Source organism: Corvus kubaryi, unplaced genomic scaffold (genome assembly GCF_017639235.1).
Source record: "Corvus kubaryi isolate FWS band 111438036 unplaced genomic scaffold, C.kubaryi_AGA036_p1.0 65198, whole genome shotgun sequence".
NCBI lineage: Eukaryota > Metazoa > Chordata > Aves > Passeriformes > Corvidae > Corvus > Corvus kubaryi.
The window spans coordinates 74,821-94,913 of NW_024581831.1; the positions used below are offsets into that span (position 1 = coordinate 74,821).

The 20,093-nt window shown below is 37.1% G+C and overlaps 1 protein-coding gene across 6 annotated transcripts in view; it reads right to left on the reverse strand.

Moving 5' to 3' along the window:
• The window catches only part of LOC121673108 (ligand-dependent corepressor), a 73,842-nt gene extending 54,707 nt beyond the window's left edge, over positions 1–19,135 (reverse strand). For 2 of the 6 annotated variants that reach the window (XM_042046167.1, XM_042046168.1), the window contains exons 1-4: positions 19,015–19,132; positions 7,156–7,249; positions 5,548–5,613; positions 5,052–5,131 (exon numbers count right to left, since the gene is read on the reverse strand). The gene's annotated coding sequence lies outside the window, so the exon portion shown is untranslated. Of the gene's footprint in view, positions 1–5,051; positions 5,132–5,547; positions 5,614–7,155; positions 7,250–7,929; positions 8,034–19,014 lie in introns of all 6 variants that reach the window. The other 4 variants (XM_042046165.1, XM_042046164.1, XM_042046169.1 and 1 more) reach the window with 4 other exon arrangements.
• Positions 19,136–20,093: the final 958 nt, after the last annotated feature.

The window sequence follows — 20,093 nt, forward strand, 5'->3', positions numbered from 1 at the left end:
TTAAGATAAACAGCATAACTATGTAATTAAGTCAAAGAGCCTTAGATATACAGAGCTCAGGTTTTCAAAATGCAAGGTTAATGTGTGACCGTGTGAGACCACCTAATCCTGGGCAGCCCGCCCTCGTCAGCACTAGGGCTGGATGCTCCCTGAGAGCCTCCTTGTAGGAAATGTTGATTCAGCAATTCCAAATGCTAAACTGCTGACATGAAGAGAACTGTATGATGCAGGCTGTTGTTGTGTAGATGTGGAAACAGCAGTTTCATGTTTAAGCCACAGGACATGCACAGATGGAGTGGGAAGAGCCCACAATCTAGAACAGGATGAGATAATTCCTATCCATCTTCAGGAAGAAAAAGGAGGGTGGCTGCCCACAGACCACCCATAGCTGACTGGTCAACCCAGGGACCCTAGGGATAAAATCCAGCCTCCCATGCTACCTCAAGGCAAAATCAGGAACACTGAGTAAGAAAGGAATGTTTCAACATCCTTAGGCTGTCTTCTCCAACGCTTTTTTTCCTTAAGACTGTACAGTCTTTTTAATTCATAGCCAATGCAAAGGAGAACAATTTTCTGTAGTCAAGCTTTAAGGGCACCAGAGACTCTTCTTTCCTTCTACCTGCAAGACAGTATCATTCTTGTTGCTTCCATTTCAGCGCTATTCAGTTTGTTTACATCTCTCAAAAAGCTACAGTCAGCTGAGGCTTCAGCTGACTTCAGCATTCAGGTTTTCCTCTCCAGGTATTAACACAAATTCTTCTCTTGATACAATCCCCAAAGTAGTTTACTACTTTTACAATCCTATCACTTTTCAGACATCTGTAACTTGTGTCTTGATAAAACAAGTCTGTCTGTCCTGTTTTTCAAACTTATCAAGATCATTTTCAATTCTGAGCATGTCCTTTAAGGCACCTACAACTGCTCCCAACTTAGCATTAATAAAAATTCAGATGGTTTAATCAGTTTTAAGACCTCTCTTACTTACTGAACATATATACTTTTATAGTAAGTTGACTGACATCATATTTATCAAATTAAAACAAACAACTTGACTGATCTATAGCTATTGACCATCACTTATTATCTATAGTAGGGGGAGAAGAAATGTATCACTGGAACCACAATATGTTTACATTAACATTGATGCATAAGCAAAGCCGCAACCCTGCATTACCACTAAACACAGCTGGAGATTATCACAAACAGCCTCTTCAAGTTTTAGCCTCCATATCAGATTATTTTTAAATTACACAATACAAAATTGACAGTCTAAATGCTTGAGTTTTTTAAGTGATGAAATCCATTAAAAATGTTTTAGAGCATGTTCCAGCACACTTAGGGATCTCTGTACACAGTTTAAACACATTCTAAAGCCACCAAAAATTGTAAGAGTTCTGCAACTTCAACTCATTCTCAGATATTTCCTTTGCCATCTTCAATTATTCTCTCACAATGCTTTAGATGAGTGATAACTTCTCTTCAGAATTATTCAGACATTTACCACAGTTCACATCTTATTGTTTATGTTCCTCCATAGTGAAAGGCCACCAGATTTCTGTAAAATAATTATAAGCTTTTAAAAATACCCAAATCATGTCAGAGTAATTTTGAATTTTAAAACAACTTCTTCAAATGCTGCACCCTACCACACCTCTTCATGAATGAAAGAATTGTGAGAGGTCCTTTCATTGCAGCCCAGGTATTTTGGAGAACTTTGCAAACCAGAATCAATCTTCTGGCATCAACAGCCTAAGAATCCAGAACATGCTTCTAAAAGTCATTTTCTCTCTTGCTATTTTTGTAGCTTAAATATATCTATAAAATAGTTAATGTGCTTAGGAGTATTATCCTTCTTGTTCTGCTCTCACCAACTAACAAGATTAGTTGTGTGTCCATGTGCGTGTGTTCCTTTTTTCCCTTAATACATATGAATTATTTTATGACACTACAGGCAATAGTGTTTTCCACACGAATACACCCAACTGAATCCTCTTTAAGGATTCATTTTCCAGTTTCTCCTTTCTTCTGGCCTTTCTTAAACTAGGCTTAACATCTTAAACTAGCTCCAACTACAAGCAAATGACACTAGAGACTATCTCATTTAATACAAACATTCTACATGGAGCTGAAGATCTCTTCTGTAATGATAGGTCTGTCAGATTATTTAATAAGCCACACAGAAAAATTAGGAATCATAATTAAAAAGAGAGAAGGCAAGTACACTTCAAGTTCAATCCATCCGAATTGAGGGGTCTCCTCTGTACCACAACCTTTTAGAACAAAAAGTGATAAAAACCACAAGCGATAAAGAATTGCCACAATTGCAGGTTATCCAAATGTGAATTAGTCAGATTTGGTCCCATAGAACCCAATCTTTCTCTCGCCACATGTGGGCAGCCAGAGCTGCTAACTGTTTTCTTTTTGTCTTTCTTGCTCATCAAGGTACCTGTGCATTTCTGCACACAGGCAACCACGTTAACAACCTGGTAGCAGCTCCATAGGTAACCAGTTATTCTCTGGTCACACCATACAGAAACAATTGGGTATTCCGCATTTTATGATGAAAATAAAAAATCCAGTTTCTAAAAGCTCTACATTACTGCACATAACCCTTCAGATTTAGGAAAAATACATGTCTGGAAAGATGCTAGCCACCTATTTGGTCCGTATTTCATTATCCCTTTCAAATGAAGACACAATTCCATTTCTCTATCAAAACTTGTCTTGTATTTTGACTGCCAAAAAATATTCGTATTTGCTCAGTATTTGCAATTAGAACTACTGCTACAAATATATTAATCTTTTTAGAATACTTCAGCAGATGGTTTTCCATCCTTTGAAGAAGTCATGTAATTGAATCTGACTGCTTGAAAAAGCAATAACCACTATGACTGAAAGGGTAGGAGAGCTAATGTAGATTTTTACCCCTTAAGCAGCTCTCCCAATAAACTAATACTGGCCTTCAATTATCATCCTACAGTGCAGAACTCATTTTTACTTATGCACAAGTACTGGTCTCCTAAATTACAGGTAATTCTTAAGGGCAAATGTAATCCAGAAAAAAACTCTGAAGATTTTTACTGGTTTTGAACTTGTTGCACTAGGTACCTACACGTCACTCACAGGTGAAAATCAAGTACATTGATTAATTATTCAACTAATGCAAAAGGAGGTATTGGTAATTATGCATTCAAAAGAAGAAAAAAAAACAGGCCAGCCACAGCCACACGCTATCATAATGCATGGCTTGTGACTATCCTGCTCCCAGCAGGATACACACCTTTTCATTCTGTAACTCAGCACTATACAAGCACCAACCCAAATCATCCCATCCTGCCCAGCTCTTCTCCAAACAAGGTGAGAGGATGCACATGAACAGCCTGCAACTCCCTAAGTAGAAGAGTTAAAGATATCACTCCAGATGTTCAATGGAAGAGATGTCAAATAAATTAGTACCATTTCTAATTTAGTTGAACTAAATTAGCTGAAGACTGTCCATTATTTAGCTAAATACCAAATTAAGTTACAAACTTTTTTCTAACCATTATGTCTCTGATATTTTAATTCCAATTAAGATGTCAAATTCACATTATTTGAAGGCTCTTGTGAAAGAATCATATTTAACTCTGTATTGCAAGATAATGACATCAGTGCCAGCAGGGCAGCAATCTGCTGCACCCACAGGGGAAAGGAAGCACTCCCATCCTATCATCTCTCAGCTGACACACAAAAAACCCTAGACCCTGAAAGGAGCCATACTTTTCCCTCAAAAACAAAACAAACAAAAAAAGACAAACCAAAAAGCCAAAATACCCAAACCCAACAGAACTGACAGAGAGGCTGGAGGGCAGTAAGACCACCTTTTTGAATACCTACCCATACACTGTCAGATTGGTACAGACTATGACCGGTCTCTCACCCACCACAAAATTAATTTCTGAATCAATTCAATGGCTTAACTAGAGCTGTGCTTAACACTGGATTTTGTCCTTCTAAGAGATGAGGTAAGAAAAAAGACAGAACTCCTTACACCACAAGCATATATACATGTTACCTGCTGTTAGTCTCAACGAAAGAACTGTGACATCTGTTCTAAATGCAAGTATTCCTAAACCTCTTCCCATGCCTTAATAAAAACTCTAATACAAAAACATTGCATGAACTGGCAGTGTGGAAAGTATCAGTGTCAATTTCCTTTACGGACAAGCCATGCAGCTACATGTTAGCTGCCACAGAGGAAAGAGTGCTTTTGTTTTGTTCCTAAGTTGATAGAGATCCATTCTGGTGTTGTTTTACATTGTGCAGGAAGAAGTAGTAGTTACAAATTCCAGTAAATGAAGTTTTGCCAAGACAGATGACCCTTCCTTCCTATGTTATAGAACAATCACAATTTCAACACGTGGGCTGAACAACAATCAGTATAGCACCATAGCTTTTGTTTTACATACAACTATAATCTCCTTAAGAAAATGAACTGCAAGTTTTTTTGTGTTGGCAAACCTGACTTGTCCATGTTTAGGTTCTGACTTCGTTATGAACAAGCACAGTACAAAATCTACCACGCACAAGAGCACTTTAATGAAAGGATAGGGCCCACAGGAGAAGGAGATTTCAAGATACAGAACAAGACTCTAGATTATTAAAATGCACCATATTTCTATACTGAAGATAAGCCCACCATCTGACTGTAGTAAACATGCACAAGCCACAGTCTGGCTCCCTTGGGGAGGGTTTCATGATTCCCAACAAGATCTCTTACAGAGAACTCAAGAAAACCCAAAACCAATAAATAACACCAAACAGAAAGAGCTATGCACAGGGGAAAATAAGAAGAAACCCACTGCTGCATTACATACTACAAAGAAAAAGTTGCAGAGAAAGAGGCAAGTCTGTTCATTAATTTGCATATTTTAAATCAGAAAACCTTTTTCCAAAGTAGGGGAAAGGGGTAGGAGGTAGCAGATTTTCCATGTTCAGTTAACTAGGAGCAGCAAACTCCCTCCCTTTGTCCCTCCCCTACAACTACTACCTTCACACATCTGCATTGTTACCTTCACTTTTTCTCTTCTCAGGCAGCAGAAAAGACAATTTTCATCAAAAGACCAATCAGAAACACCTTCAGGCTCACAGTCTGTAAATCAGAAGAATAGCAAATTACTTCATATTCATAAACCACGACACAACTGGAGCCAAAAGAGAAATGCCAAATTAAATACCTGTTTCACAACATTCTTGCCTGCATTCTGAGGATTCAGGCTTCATTTCGGCCATTTTTCTAAATCCCCAGATTACCAAACTATATACATTTTATCTATGCACAACAAATCTGTTTTTCTGAGCACTGCAAAATACACTCCCAGCTACATAAAGATGAACGCACACTCATTAGTAATTTTAGCCAATATGAAACTAACTGTGAGCACTGCCTGGGGGAGGGGGAAAAAAAAGCACAAATCACCACGGTAACACACATTTTCTAGAGGCAGAGCTGGGGCTGCCTCTGTCATTAGAAATGCAGAACAAGATACAAACATAGAGATTGAATACCTTTAAACAAACTGAGATCTTTTAATAATCCAGGTCCAAACAGGCCTTCTAGAATACTTTCAAACCCTAAAAGCAAATAAAAGAATTGTTAGCTTTCTAGATTAGTACGTCACTACAATATTCACAATAGCAGTTCTATATTTATCTGTTCCAAGAACAGAGCTCAACATGTTTTCTCCAAGTATTACAAGATACATGGGTCAATTGTGATGACTGAACTACCGATAAATCATAGCACAGTCTAGAATCCACTGAATCCTGTATTTTTGTAAATAGCTAGGTTAAAAACAAAGAACATTACAAGATTGAAATAAACCATTTTGAAAAGAACATAGGTAGCTGCAGGTTCTACAACATGACCAAGTAATTTTTACACAAATAAAAATATTCTCATACAAGCCTCCGAACTGAAAGAAGGTACATTTTCCCAATTAAAAAAATACATTCTTCCATCTCAGTGGCATTCAGTTACTTTTCTGAATTTCAGTAAATATTAGAATCAGTGTTTCCCGAAGAGCTGCAGTTTTGAGGAGAGAAAATTAAAAGGAGAGAGATTCAGCATTGCCATATCACTAAGGAATGAAATTTCAATTACAGATCTGCATCCAAGACACACAGAGGCCGATTTACTTCAATGCCATGATTTATACCTCACTTAAAATAATCTAATCAGTTTGTATTTATTCCAGAAGAGGGAAAACGTGCACCAAAATTACTGGCATTATTTGGAAAAGTTAAATCAATATTGCACTAACCTCCTGCTGGCAGTAAAAAATCTACAGAGCTATTAACTACCCAATACTGTGGGTTAGCAAAGTGAGTATGAAAAGTACCAAGATTACTTAAGGATAGACAAATTCCACCTGCTTATAAAAAGGGAATATGACCAGAAAAATTCAAGACTACAACTTACCATATTGCCTGTCCCCCCCACCCTCCCCCCCCAATACTCTTGCTTTGTAGATTTAAGAATGGTTTGCAAGTAGCTAGGAGCTTCTAGCTTGTCCTACTTGTTTGAGTCTTTGAGTGGCACAAGAAGAAACAAAACCAAAAAATTCAAGAAACAAAAATATGGTCTTAAATTTAGAGAAACTTCGTGGGTGAATCAGGGACAGATAAACTACCCAAAATAGCAATGTTTAAGAAATCAGTCAAAATCTAAATGATCATGTACTATGAAGGAAATCATTTATTACACTTCAAATAAGCAGTAATTCTAAAATAATTCTGATTCCATCCAGATCTAATATCAAAGTTATATTTTGGAGAGCAGTCTACAAAAGGAAATGATAAATAGCGTTACACCCCTCTGGGTATCAGCAAGAGTGTCAGTGTACCAACATCTTCAGCAATCAGATGCAGGATCCTACAGAATTTGCAGCCTGCAACATGACTTAGATGGCCAAAGCATTGCTGGGGTACAACACTAAAAATCTAATCTCAGAAAGGACCAAGAACCAAAAAAAAAAAAAGAAAAAAAAAAAAAGAAAAAAAAAGGAAAAAAAAAGTGACGTAACAGTCAAGAGTGAAGAGATATAGGGAGAAATCAGAAAACAAGGTGGAAGAGGAGAAACTGAGAAACTGGAAACACATCCCATTGAACAGCACCTTGTCAGGCAGAGAAGTAGCACTGCCTCCAAAAAAAGCCAATTCAGGCTTCAGGAAGTGGCAGGAACAGTGGGAAAGGGCCGACCAACCTGACCTAGAAGAAAAATAGGAGAATCAGGGTATTGACCCATAGGTTTATAACGTTGAATAGTTTATAACGTTTTTAACATATGGGTAGTGACCCTCAGAATTTGACTCTGAAATGAAACCTTAAGGAAAATAGCTAACCAACCTTGTTCTTTATCTTTTTGTTTAAAACTTACATTTAATACATATATATAAATCAAAATACCTCAGAAATTTTACTCAAACTCATCAATCTTTAAATAGTAACTGCCAGTGACTCATGCCCCACAGTTTGCCATGCATGCAATTGCACACTGAAGTCCCTGCCAAGTTTTACAGCTTGGATATTGTACGATCATAGTTTGCTAGCCCACTGTTCTGAGTGATGCTAATGCCACTCGGGTTTTATTAATATTAAATATTGGATTTAGCAGTTGCATAGCAACAGCAGAACATCTTATGTGCAATGTTTGACATTAAAAAAGGCAAATAAGGGAAGTATGAATGTATTCAAAAATTATGCTAGAGACTGGTAAAACTGCCATAAAGCTGAGCCCTATTCCCCCCAAATGCAAAGTGCAATGCAGCAAAGGCAGTTTAAGCCCTGTGATGTCGTGTTCAGTCATTCAGGGCTCCAAAAGAGCAACTGTGTACAGTTAATCATGCAGAATACATTGAAAACAAAATCTTGAAAAAGGAGCTGCCTACTTTTTATAGTATTTTTTCTCTCCATTGTCACTGCTCTTAGAAGCTTGAAAAGAACATTTCTTTTCCCACCGATTGTCCTTTTCCATTTGGCAGATGATATTTCCCTGCATTTCAAATGGAACAGAAATTAACATGGCTGCCTCTGCTAAATTCCAGTTTCTATAATTTCATCATCTATATTTCAGTGACTGACAGTTCACAGCAGCTGAAGAGCAGAGCCAGTGGAAAAGTTGCAGGAATAACAGAATTAGAAGAAAGAAAAAGAAAGCAGATTCCAATATTTTAGTAATCAGTATTATTTACATATCAGACTAGATTTTCAGTATCAGTAACATTTAGATCTCTGATATGCTCTTCACAATCAAAGCAGCCACATATTTAACTCTTACAAATGTTACTGGTGACCTTTACAATGAAAAACATTTTTTGGATGTTAGTGTAAGAATTTAGAAAAAAAGATTTAAATTTTTTTAAAAGTACAACATTTATAAAGTGTAAAACATCTCTCTTTCCCAGAAAGCTCTCTAGGAAGTGAAGAATTAGAAAAAATAAATCCCAGAACAAAGAAAGAAAGCCTTTAGTACTGAAGCAAGGGCGGAATAACTTTTTAAATGCAGAGGTTGTTACACACTTATTGCTATTTCATAATTGTTAGCTCTCCAAGTAAAGCATTCCCTAAAACATCCTCTGATAAAAATGTATGTGCCATTTTTCTGCTAAGAGTAGCAAGGAAAGATATTAAAACTAAAGAGAAGGGGGGAAAAAAAAAAGGTTGACTGACTATGCAGTCTTCAGCATGATCAGTTTTCACTAGTTTTGTCTCTGCACCTAAACAGTTTTATTTTCATCTTTTCTTGGCATTTTTACTCATCCATAACCAAATATTTTGTCATAAATTAAAACTGTAATTGTAGTTTGATAGCTAATGCTTTAAGACAACAATTTAACACAACAGTTTAATTTAACCTTTGCAAAGAAAAAAAAAATCCAGTTAGGCCTTCATGTCATCTTCTCCCTTCAAACTGAGAGCCCTTGCAACCATTAAGTTGCTACCAGGCTCCTTGAGATAACAGTATTGGAGAAGTCAATAGTCCATAGTCAACAGCTGATCTCTAGCAATGTGGATTAGCCAAAGACACATTCTCTACTATGAACTACAGGAATGCAAGATCTTCAGAAAAAGACAGGGATGCATTTCTGGAGTGCCATTGACACAGAGCCTAGCATGTCAAACAATGCTTTTTTTCCCCTAAAGACAGCACAGCTCAAATATACCTCTGAATAGTCACTACATAATTCAGCCCAAGATATGTATCCAGTCAAAGCAGTAAAGCTTGACTTTAACTTAGAGGTACAAATCATTTCGAGGGTAGTAAAAAAATACAGACTACAATCGCTCTGAATGTATTATTACATAAATTGTTAATAACTCAAAATCAACACAGAAAGGGCAGAAAATAAAAACCAACATACATAGCTGTCAACTCTTCAGCCCTTATCTGTGCATATCAATTTAATCTATGAATACCAATTTATAAACTAAACCTCAGCAGACTAAATAAGTATTAGCCAGGGCAGCAGTTAAGTATAGTAGGTCATAGAACCAGAGAATCAGAATATCCAGAGTTGAAAGTGATCCAAAAGGATCAAATCCAACTGCAATGGACCAGTTGCAATAGAAATTAAGATAAGTGAGTCATCAGCATTTATTTATAATAAACAGTCAGCCTAATATATAGGAATTTACACAAAAGGACAACTTCAAAAAGCTGGAAATTGAGTCAAGTCACTTAAGACATTAGTTGGCTATGTATTTTGTTTAAATTTCTTAACTATCTAAGGACATATTAGAAACCATCAAAACCATGGGGGAAAAAAACCTGACCTGCTAAATGGGGAAAAAAAACAAACTAAAAAACCAACAAAACCCAAACCCAAGTAACTAAGAGTAAAAGCACAAAGAGGAGACGAGGTTAGAAGATGGACAGAAAGATTTAGAGCACAGAAGATATATTCAGAAATGTTACAAACGTCAGAGAAGAGATGTACACAGCTTTAAAGTAAGCAAAGATAAAATCAAAACCAAGGCACATATACGTTGGATTTTTTAGGTAATATATGTAAGAATATGGCAGTATATTATGAAACATTCGATAGAAAGGCATATAATCATTCAACAAAATCTATCAAGATGGTGTTACTAATACTTGTAAGTTAATTGTCTTAATATACAATGGACACGTGTCAGTTTTCTTTCTGTCAGTTACTCAAGAGTATTTGCAGCAGTGTTTCATTCCAGAAAGTCCTGAAATATTGAGAAAGTCCCAATGGGCTCAAAAAAGAAAAAAAAAATTATCTCTTTGAAATGTCACAACATTAAACAAGTTAGTACTGGGGTCTCAAATTGGTAACGGTTTTCAAAACCAATGAACAGTTCTCCAGCATTGATAGCAAAAATTATGTCAGTCAACATGGGCTTAGAGAAATCCTTATTAGACTCTTACAAAACCAGAATTTTAATTAACAACAAGTTTGATATAATATTTTTAGACTTTTCGGCTGGCATGACACATCTTGACTAAAATCAGAAATAAAAAAACCCCCCAAAATTAAAAAAAAAAATCCCTAAGCCAAACCAAACAAAACCAGTCAAATAAATACAAAACATTAAAAGTCAATTAAGTGACAGCTCTTGAAATATTGGTGTAAATGAGAAACTACTGGTAGCAAGGTCCATCAGGTACTGGTTCTTGGCCCTGTGCCATTTGCCTTTTCAGTCCTAGTCAGTGACTAGGAAGAAAGTAGTCAGTAAATTTGCTGGAGCTACAAAGACAGGAAGAGCAGCAAGTAACAAAAAGCCCAGGTCACAGAGGCTGCTTACCAAAGCAAATGCAATTAAACACTACTTGGAAAGAGGAGTAGACGGAATGGAGAAAGCCACAAATCACACATCTAGGAACAGGAAAAACAGCTTCTCAAAGACATACCCAGACCCAGCAGCTGAAACTGGAAGCTGATCAAACTCAGCCAGACATAAGACACTCTCTCTTTAATTTTACAGAGGTCCAACTGAAGACAAAAGACATGCACTCTAGGACTGGATCATCATTTTCCCTACTCTAGGGTTCTGGAAGTGTTATTTAGTAAAGCATGGGCTGATCGCTAAGATCTATTTCCCTTTCCCTCTCCCCCAGCACTTGGATTCATCATGTTAGGAGTCTCATTAACTAGTATGAAGCAAGAGCCACCACCATCACATCAGGTTTTTATTGGATTTCTCATGCCTAGATTTGCTGGTCAAGATTGGTTATATTTATCCACAGCTATGGGATTTGAAGCAGAAATTAATTCAGAAAAATTCTACAGTCTATGCGTAACATGGGAATTCTGTCTCTTTCAGGACAATAATCTATTAAACTCGAATGTTTCAGTCACAGGCATCTTAATAGAAAAGCAAGACCAAGCAACAAGGGAGGGGGGAAAAAAGTCACAGGACAGTTATTAATATACACTGAGTCTCATGACATGCATATAATTATAAGTTGTGAATATTCTTTTATTCATGCAACAAAATGAAAGAAACTCCCATCCACCTCTGATGAGAGATCTCGTTATCTGGGTGGAGACCAATTAAGGATTCCAACTACAAGTTAAATCAACTTTGATTTAGCTTCTTGGGGAACAAAGAAAAAGCTGCGCATATCAACCAATTTTTCAAATTTCGTGCTTCCCCATTCTTGTTAATGAAACTGCACTGTTCAGGGACTTACTGCAGACATTCCTGCTCCAGAGGATTCTAGGGACCTTAAACATCAATAACCTGGTTCTATAAGAGCAATATAGACACATGTATACAAAAGAACTAAGGATGTCAAGACAGGTACTGTTTAAAAGAAGATGTATATCCAAGTTCTGTATAGCAACACACAGCTCTTCTGTAGCTTTTTGCACCAAAACACCTTCTGTTCTCAAGACAGAATGAAGGGGTATCGTGTGCTGGGGTCCCTAAACAGGCCCTTGGAGCTCAAGAGAAAAAGAATTCTTTGGCATTAGAGTAATGCTTCATTCATGGTAGAACAGCATCTCCAGTGGAGAAGCTTCATTTGAAGCAATCAAGAAGCCAACAAGGTGCACGTTCTGCCAAACAGCCACTTCACTGTTACAGTAACTTACCACAGCAGTAAGCTAAGAAATCAAAAAACCAGCAAAAAACTACAAAAACTGTTGACAGAAGTGCTTCTAACTGACCATTCATCCTGCAGGACTTAATTAAAATTCCACTATTAGTCTGTAATTTTAATAAAAAAGCTGCAGCAGACCATCCTCACTCTTCTCTCCAAGCATCTCTCTCAACCAAGCTATTCCTTTTCCTCTGAGAACCAAGTCTAAGAACATTTTCTTTGATGCAATCCCAAACTCACAGCAAGGCATTTAAAATTTAATGAGCTAAATATGACAGCATAACAGCTACATACTGGAACTATAGCTCACACCAGAAAAGTGCCCTGCCAAATACCCTAGAACAGGGGAGAGCTCTCCCCTCTACAAGGAAGAGCAGAGAAGCAAAGCAAGTTACCAGGTTGTGTTGCAGTGCAAGAAATGGAAACGGGACTCTCCATCCAATGTTAGCACTCTAACTGGCAGGCTATCTCACTGATTACAACTGAAAATTCAACCCCAAAAACCAGAAGTGACAAGTAATAAAGCTTGTTGCCAGAGTGCAGAGTATAGCAAAATATGGATCATCTCCTGCTTCCCTCCCACGAGGAGTATTTTTGTGTGTGCGATCTGATATTGAGAATTACACAAAGGCATGCAAACTTCTTATCTCCAATCAAAAGTCTCAGAAGCAGAATTCAAGGAAAGCTAAGGACTCTGCAATTTTTCTGGCAGGCTGAGCTGTAATCTTCATATGGATTTTCAGGGGCGAAAGGATCCTCCAATTTGTAGATACTGTACCACTAATCTGGCTACTTAATTCAAACCAGGGGTTGTGGGTTTCTGTTTTACATTTTAACTCAAGATCAGGAGGTTTATTGTATGACTAGCTGGTTTCCTTCACAGCCAGTCAGCACTAATGCAGGACCTGACTGGAATCTTCTCATGTAAATACTTGCATTTTATTACTTTAGAAAATAAACCAGAAAATACAGACAGCACAAAATGGCAAAGAATTACAAGAGAAGAGTTTCAGCAACTATCGACTTTCTATGCATCCTTAAAAATTTAAGTTTTACTTAATGGTAGAATAGGATCTAAATTTAAAATAAAAAATAAATAAATAAAATCCAAACAAACAAGTTTTAACACTAAAAATTGAAGTGGGAGTTGCTTTTCAGTATCTCAGTTCAAAGACAGTGCTCTTACTTGTTCAACCTCCAGGTATGGAGTTCCAGCAGGTACAACTTTCACTGATAAGAAACTATAACAACTAGCTAGGAAGCTTACGAACATATAAGAGTCAAATAGCTCAAGAATGAGAATGCACAATAGCACAAAGCAGCATGGACCAAAATATGAAGGCCCAAACATTTCTCAAACTTGAGGCAATTTTTTTCGATTTCTAACCGTGTTGCATTACTTACTGCAGCAAAATAAAAAACTTGAAACTTTTTTCCCATTGGAGACAGTCCGTTAATGCTTCACTCCAAAGCAAAGGTAAGGTGACATTGATTAACTACTAGTGTTTATCCCCATACCCCACGCTCCTAAGGCACAAACTTAAGAATAGCCTTGCAGTAGATGGAATTGATCTGCCTGGAAAATGCCTCCCACAAAAAAGATGGGATTTCCAGCAGCATCAGTTCACTGCTTCACTTTATTTCATGGCCATAGTAATGCTCGTATCACAGATAAGCAAGAGCCAGGTGTGCAATCAGGAACAGCCTGCCACAAGCAAGTACACCAGAGGTCCACATCACTTTAAATCATGGAGGAACCCTCCCTCTCCCACAGAAGCTGTCTATGTGGAAGCACAGGACACCAGTGGCTTTCACCCCAACTTCAAGAGACACATACTGGCAGAGTGCAAAAGCATTAGAGGCATGAGTTAAACTGGCTGAGATATGAACTATATTTCACACTCCACAACTGTCCTGTTTGAAGATGGTTGCCTTCCCTCAGCAATTCAGTCTTGCCTGACATTGTTCCCTATCTGCAACACAGTCACCTACTGAAATCACATTAACTGAAATAATTCAAAGCTAAAAATCAGCCCAGAAAGGGTAGGTACAAGCTGCTGAATCCACTTAAACAAGGACTGCCAGTAGAAAAAGCATCTACCAAACCACAGCTGTGATCTAAAAAACTTCTGAAATGTGACTCAGTTTCAACTTTACCACAGGAGGTCATTTATACCATGATTCATTACTGAATTAATTCAATATATTATTCTTTTCACTCTCAAGTTACAGCTATCCCTTTCACCATCTCTACATAGATTTTTCAGATTTATACAGTAATCTGCAAATGGGAATGAAAACATGATTCTGTTTAGGAAACTAAACATAATTATATCACCAATCATTGAAAATCTGATGATCTTCAATGAATAGACCCATGAAAACAATTGAACATTTCTGATTTGAGAGGTGAGTATACTGAGCTTACCTGTAAGGTAAAAATCGCCAAGAGCATTTTTACTCTGTTATTTGTATGTCTGTCTGGTGTAAAATAAACCTCGACGATAAGCCATTACATAATTGCCTCAATGAACAGTACACCTTGATTCCAGCTAGCTCACAGCATCCTGAAAGATCTGTATGCAAAGATACAGCACTTAAAAAAGTCAAGTGATTATTTCACTACAACACCAGTGAGTATATCTAAATTCTGATTAAGAAGCTAACAAAAGCAAAGAAAGATCTAGATCATGGAAAGAAAGCTGAATCATGACTACAGTGAATATGAAGCACATGTGATGTTTTGAGAAGGCTTCCCAGAAATTCCAGAAAAGTATCCTTAGCCTCTTCACATGGACAGCTCAGTTCTGTCTGAAAAGGAAGAATGATCTAGGGAAAATCTGAAGGTGACACAGGCAGCTACACAAAACTGAAAGGGTAAATGAAAGCAGGCAAGGGGATCACAAGTTATCCACCTTAAACCCTAAAAACAAATCAACACACAAAGAGGAGTATCTTAACACTGAAAGACACAGAATTCATACTAGCTACAGGGCAGGTTGTAGTGACTAATTGTCATCACTGAAGTCACACTTGGAAGTACCCAGCAAGCAAGGCATTCCATGAATCTACAACACCAGGTGCAAACCCAAAGGAAGTAAAGCCAAGCCTAAAAATCCTCTCCAGCTTTATGGCTGTTTGCACAGCAGCAGTATTAAGAACACAAAGGTACAAAGTAAGCACATGACCACTCTTGCGTATGGCAAGGAAGATACACCTGTATTACTGTTTTTTTACAGATATTACTGTATTACTGAAACAGAAAAGCATAAGCACAGCTGCTGACAACTTTGTAACAAAATATTACAGCAGAAAAACAATTTGGTGCTGAAATTAACTGTGGGAACTGAAATTGCCAGATGTGATGGAACATTACTCTGTGTAGACTAGGAACAGTAAACCTTCTCTAGAAAAAAAACCTACACTTAGATGCAAGAAACACACAGTAAATAGCTGTAAAAAAGCCTGACCTTTGGGGTTTAGTCAAATTTTCCCAAAGAGCAAGTGACTGATAAATCTCTCCCTCACTTTTGATGTCACATCATGTCTACCATCATTTCATGTGGCAACTCTTGGAGTCTTACTAACCTTTTAGCCTCAGACATACATCACCAATTCTGTAAGCTATGCTTGCAGGTGAGCTTCTCAAAAGAAGCACCCGTTTCTTTGAGGCGTTTTGTGTTCAACTACAATTGGGATTACACAGAGCTTTTCTTTTTCCTCTTTGACAGCAACATGGGACAGGAGAAAGGCTACTTAACATCAGCATTTCTAATCACGCTTTTGACTGGAAATATAAATGACTACACAAGAACATATAGAAGATTTTTAAAAAATCTTTTTTGCTTGCCTTATTTCTAGGCTGGAAAAATTTCCAGGCCTAGTCCAGTTACACCACCAGGAACAAGTGGCAGGACCAGGGACATCTTAGACAACAACACTGTGGAAATCAAGATCTGTCCGACTTAGTTGTTTGTTCTCTCAGACTGCCCTTCCCTTATTCAGATCTGAGACAGACATCTGAAGTAATTACTGGAACAGAACTGAAGATCATAGCCAGAAAAGATCCCGTGGGATTTGGTTGACGCAAAAGTAACATGATAGAGAACACAAATTTCATGATGGCCATTCAGCATTTCAAAGTTATTCCCAAGTATCTTTTCTGGATAGCTACAGTGAATTTGGTGTCTAATGGTATATTTAACAGCTTATAGTGCACTTAACTGAGTCATATACACAGTAATTTCAGTTCCTATCATCATCTTTAAGTCTTCCTCAAACCAAGCAGTTCTTTGCAGCTTTTTGACACTGCAGCCTTCTCCATCTCATTTATTCCAGACCTTCTGGAATTCTTGAAACGTAGCACTTATTATTGGCCTTCTTTAGTCAAATGTTTAATCCACTGTACTTTGGTTGAGGCCAGCCTATACTCTCACACATTTGTTTTCAATCTAGTTGAAGTTCTTTGCTTCAAAGCATCATTTGTGATCTGAACTTGACAGAAGACAGCAGTTCCATACTTTCTGCATGCTAAGTTTCTCAATGTCACTGTGTTGCAGCAGAATCTCAGGCTATGCTAACAGTTAAACAAATTACAAAGTTTCTAGTCAAGAACACCAAACTGTTACAAAGTCAAAACATCTGGAGATAAGACATCTACAGCCAGTCTTGCTCTAATTTTACAGTTGGTATCTCAATAAAAAGGTCTTAGTAAACCTGCTAGTGCCTTAGAAATTTTCAAAGAATGAAGTCACTATTTGGGATGATCAGAAGATCTGAAACCAATTCTTTGATGCTAAGTGAAGAAACACTGGGAGAGCACTCAGCCTTCCAAATCAGAAGTTGGTCCTTTGTTCCAAATCAGAATTAAGTTTTCCAGTTAACCTATACACAAATCTTCTCAAGCTTGCCCACTCTGTTGTACTGCTAAATTCATCAAGAGACTGAAGTATCTGTACAACCTTTATATGAAGAAACAACAGAAACCCTTCACAATTTTGAGTGCTGCTTTGCTAGAAGCTTCAGCTTCTAAGATCAGTATCATTTATATTCAAAGCAGCTCTTTTTCTAACTTCTTAATTGTTCTTTCAGAGCAAAATCTCAGAAATGGATTTCCTAATCAGTCCATGGCTAGGAACTGCATGCAGTACAGCCATATAAACAGTAAAGGAATTTGACACAAACTGAGTTTCTGCAGGCTACACCCTAATCACCAGATCCTAAGGGATTAAAAGGCCACAGTAGCACTAACAACTATTCAAAGTTGGTTGATGTCTATGACACTGTAAATACCTTCCCTTAAGGGTAATTTTTTTCCCCTACAGAATTCTTCATATGTAAGTTTCTCTAAAAGAAAAAGACTACCATGCACACGTAATGAATGAAGTATGGTATAAAGAGTGAACAGTAAAGTGCTGACGACTGTGTGTGCAAGAAGCATTACTAACTACTTCATGTGAGTGCCTTGTTCCCCACTACTGTCAACTTTATATCTTAAATACTCTGAAGATTATTTCAAATATAGCCAACTTTTCAAAAAATTATCTTTGACACCAGAAATATTTCCAAGCTCAACGAATATTTGACTTCTAGAACACACACTTACTTTCCTATAAAACAACAACAATAATACAAGAGGTATGAGTGAATGAAATCAGACACTAAAACAAAAGGCACTGGGCTACTAGAACAAGTGCTGCAGAACAACTTGCACTTGTTCTTCTTTTGCCAAAGTAGCCAAGCTAAAGAAGAACTGCAATTTTACCTGGATTTATTACCCATGTACAGAGCTGAACAGTACAAATTAAAATCCAAGCAGAGAAACTATACCATCACTTTAAAATCATAGCCAAGAAAGTCAGCAGCAGTTTTAACAAAAGAAATTCAAACCACATGAAGAGAAGCTTCCTTTCATTTACAGGGGAAAAAGAACAGAAGCACACTGGAAAACTAAGGCTGGAGAGGAACCTGCAAAATCCACAGCTACACAGTGAACACTGCATTCAGTATCCTAGTGACTTCACTATTTTAAATACTTGCTTATATTAGTGTTCAATAAGTAATTTGATTAAATATAGTAGTAGTTGACTATTTTAAATACTTGCTTATATTAGTGTTCAATAAGTAATTTGATTAAATATAGTAGTAGTTGAATACATGGAACACTCCAAGAGTAGCCAAGTCAAAACCCCAACATTTTTCAAAATACCACATATTTTAATGCTGACTTTGAACTGCTAACTATCTCCATACAATTACTTACATTAACAGAAAACATGCAATACCCCATTTTGCAATAGTGATACAATCACAAAACACATTTTTAAGGAAGCTGCATTATCAAATCTGCAAAAAGAGTTTAGCATAGGGCTTACTCTTCCAGACAACTGGCTTCTTACTAGTCCCAGAATAATAATATGACTTGAGATGCAGGGAATCAAAAAAGACTTCAGTGTGCAATTTTGGGTTTTGTTAACGCTTATTTGATGCAAGTATTTCTATAGATATTTGACTATTTCAAGTATTTAAAAATCTCTCTTCATGCATTCAGAAGTCTGAAATGGTCTTTCATAAATATCTTGAACATAGTCTAACGATTTTATATGTTCGTGGATTAACCTACAGTTAATCTTATTACACAAAGAGCCAACATTTTCAAGAATGAGTGCTAAAGCTGTAACACTAAATAAGCTCATTTAAAAAGCAACCTTGAAATTCTTTTTACTCCTGCACCCATTTTAAAGTCACCAATAAGCACTAGTCAGACTGCAGAATGTTTCCACCAGCAGGCTTCTGAATATGCATAATGCCAATCAAGTTAATTACATTTAAGAAATAATAGTCTATGTGCAATTAAGATACTGGCAACATTTTAATGCAAAAAAAAATGTTTAAATATACTAACATCCTAGTCTTGGGATATCCAGTCAAGCTACGCAAAGAGATGTGTTTGTCCCTTGCATACTCCCAAATGTGGAAGTAGGATCAGAAACTGGATCTGGAAGAAAGGGTAAACAGCACGTTAGTTAAATTCACAGAGGATACTATGTTCGGAGATGTTGCAAACATTAGTGAAGACAAATACATAAATGACCTAAAGAGAAAATAAGATTAGTTTGGAAATAAAAACATCTCATGAAAAATAACTCCAAACACTCAATGTAGAAGAACCACAAGGATAGCAGAAGAAAATGTAAAATGAAAGGAACCTAGAAGCAGCAACAGTGGACAGTCAGCTAAATATTTGCATTGAAAGACAGTCTGGAGTTGCAGAGGCACCAAACAGAGCAGGGAAATTAAAGTTCTTTCTACAGTCTTTGAGCCAATAACAATAGCCATCTCTCCACACAATTGCCAGGGACTGAAAAATTCCCCTTCACTCCCAGCAAGTGGAAAGCTTCTCTCAATGGCAAATCAAGTTCTGCAGGAGGTAGGGTTTAATTTTTTTTAAGCAAAGTTAACATACGGTTAGCATAAGCCTACGCAGCAGGCTCTTCCAGTACTTCTGCTGCTTGTGGCTTTGTGCAGAACAGGAGGAAGCTAAGAAAATGAATCCATTTTTACAGGTGCAACTCAACCTTTTATTGTTCAGATTTATTCCTGTGGTCCTCAAGAAAAGAAACCAAAACAGCTAGTTCAACTACTAAAAAGAAAGAAGAATAAAAAAAACCCCTTCACCATTTACTTTTTGCCTCAAATTTACTTTTCCCAAGAATGACATCCACTCATCCATCAAGGCAGATGTCAGCACTGTCCAGCTTTAACAGCAAAGATAACAGGAGGAAAGAACGGACTCTACCTTTAGAAAGATTGAAAGAGGATCTCCACCCACAGCAGACAAATGTAAATTTAAAAGCTAAAGTAACCAGCATACATCTTCAAGGACTGTCAAGCCTTTGTTTTTCAGAAATATTTCTAAGCACAAACTAAGAACCATTTATTCTGAATCATTCCCAAATTAACAGAATATGCTAATTTCACAGG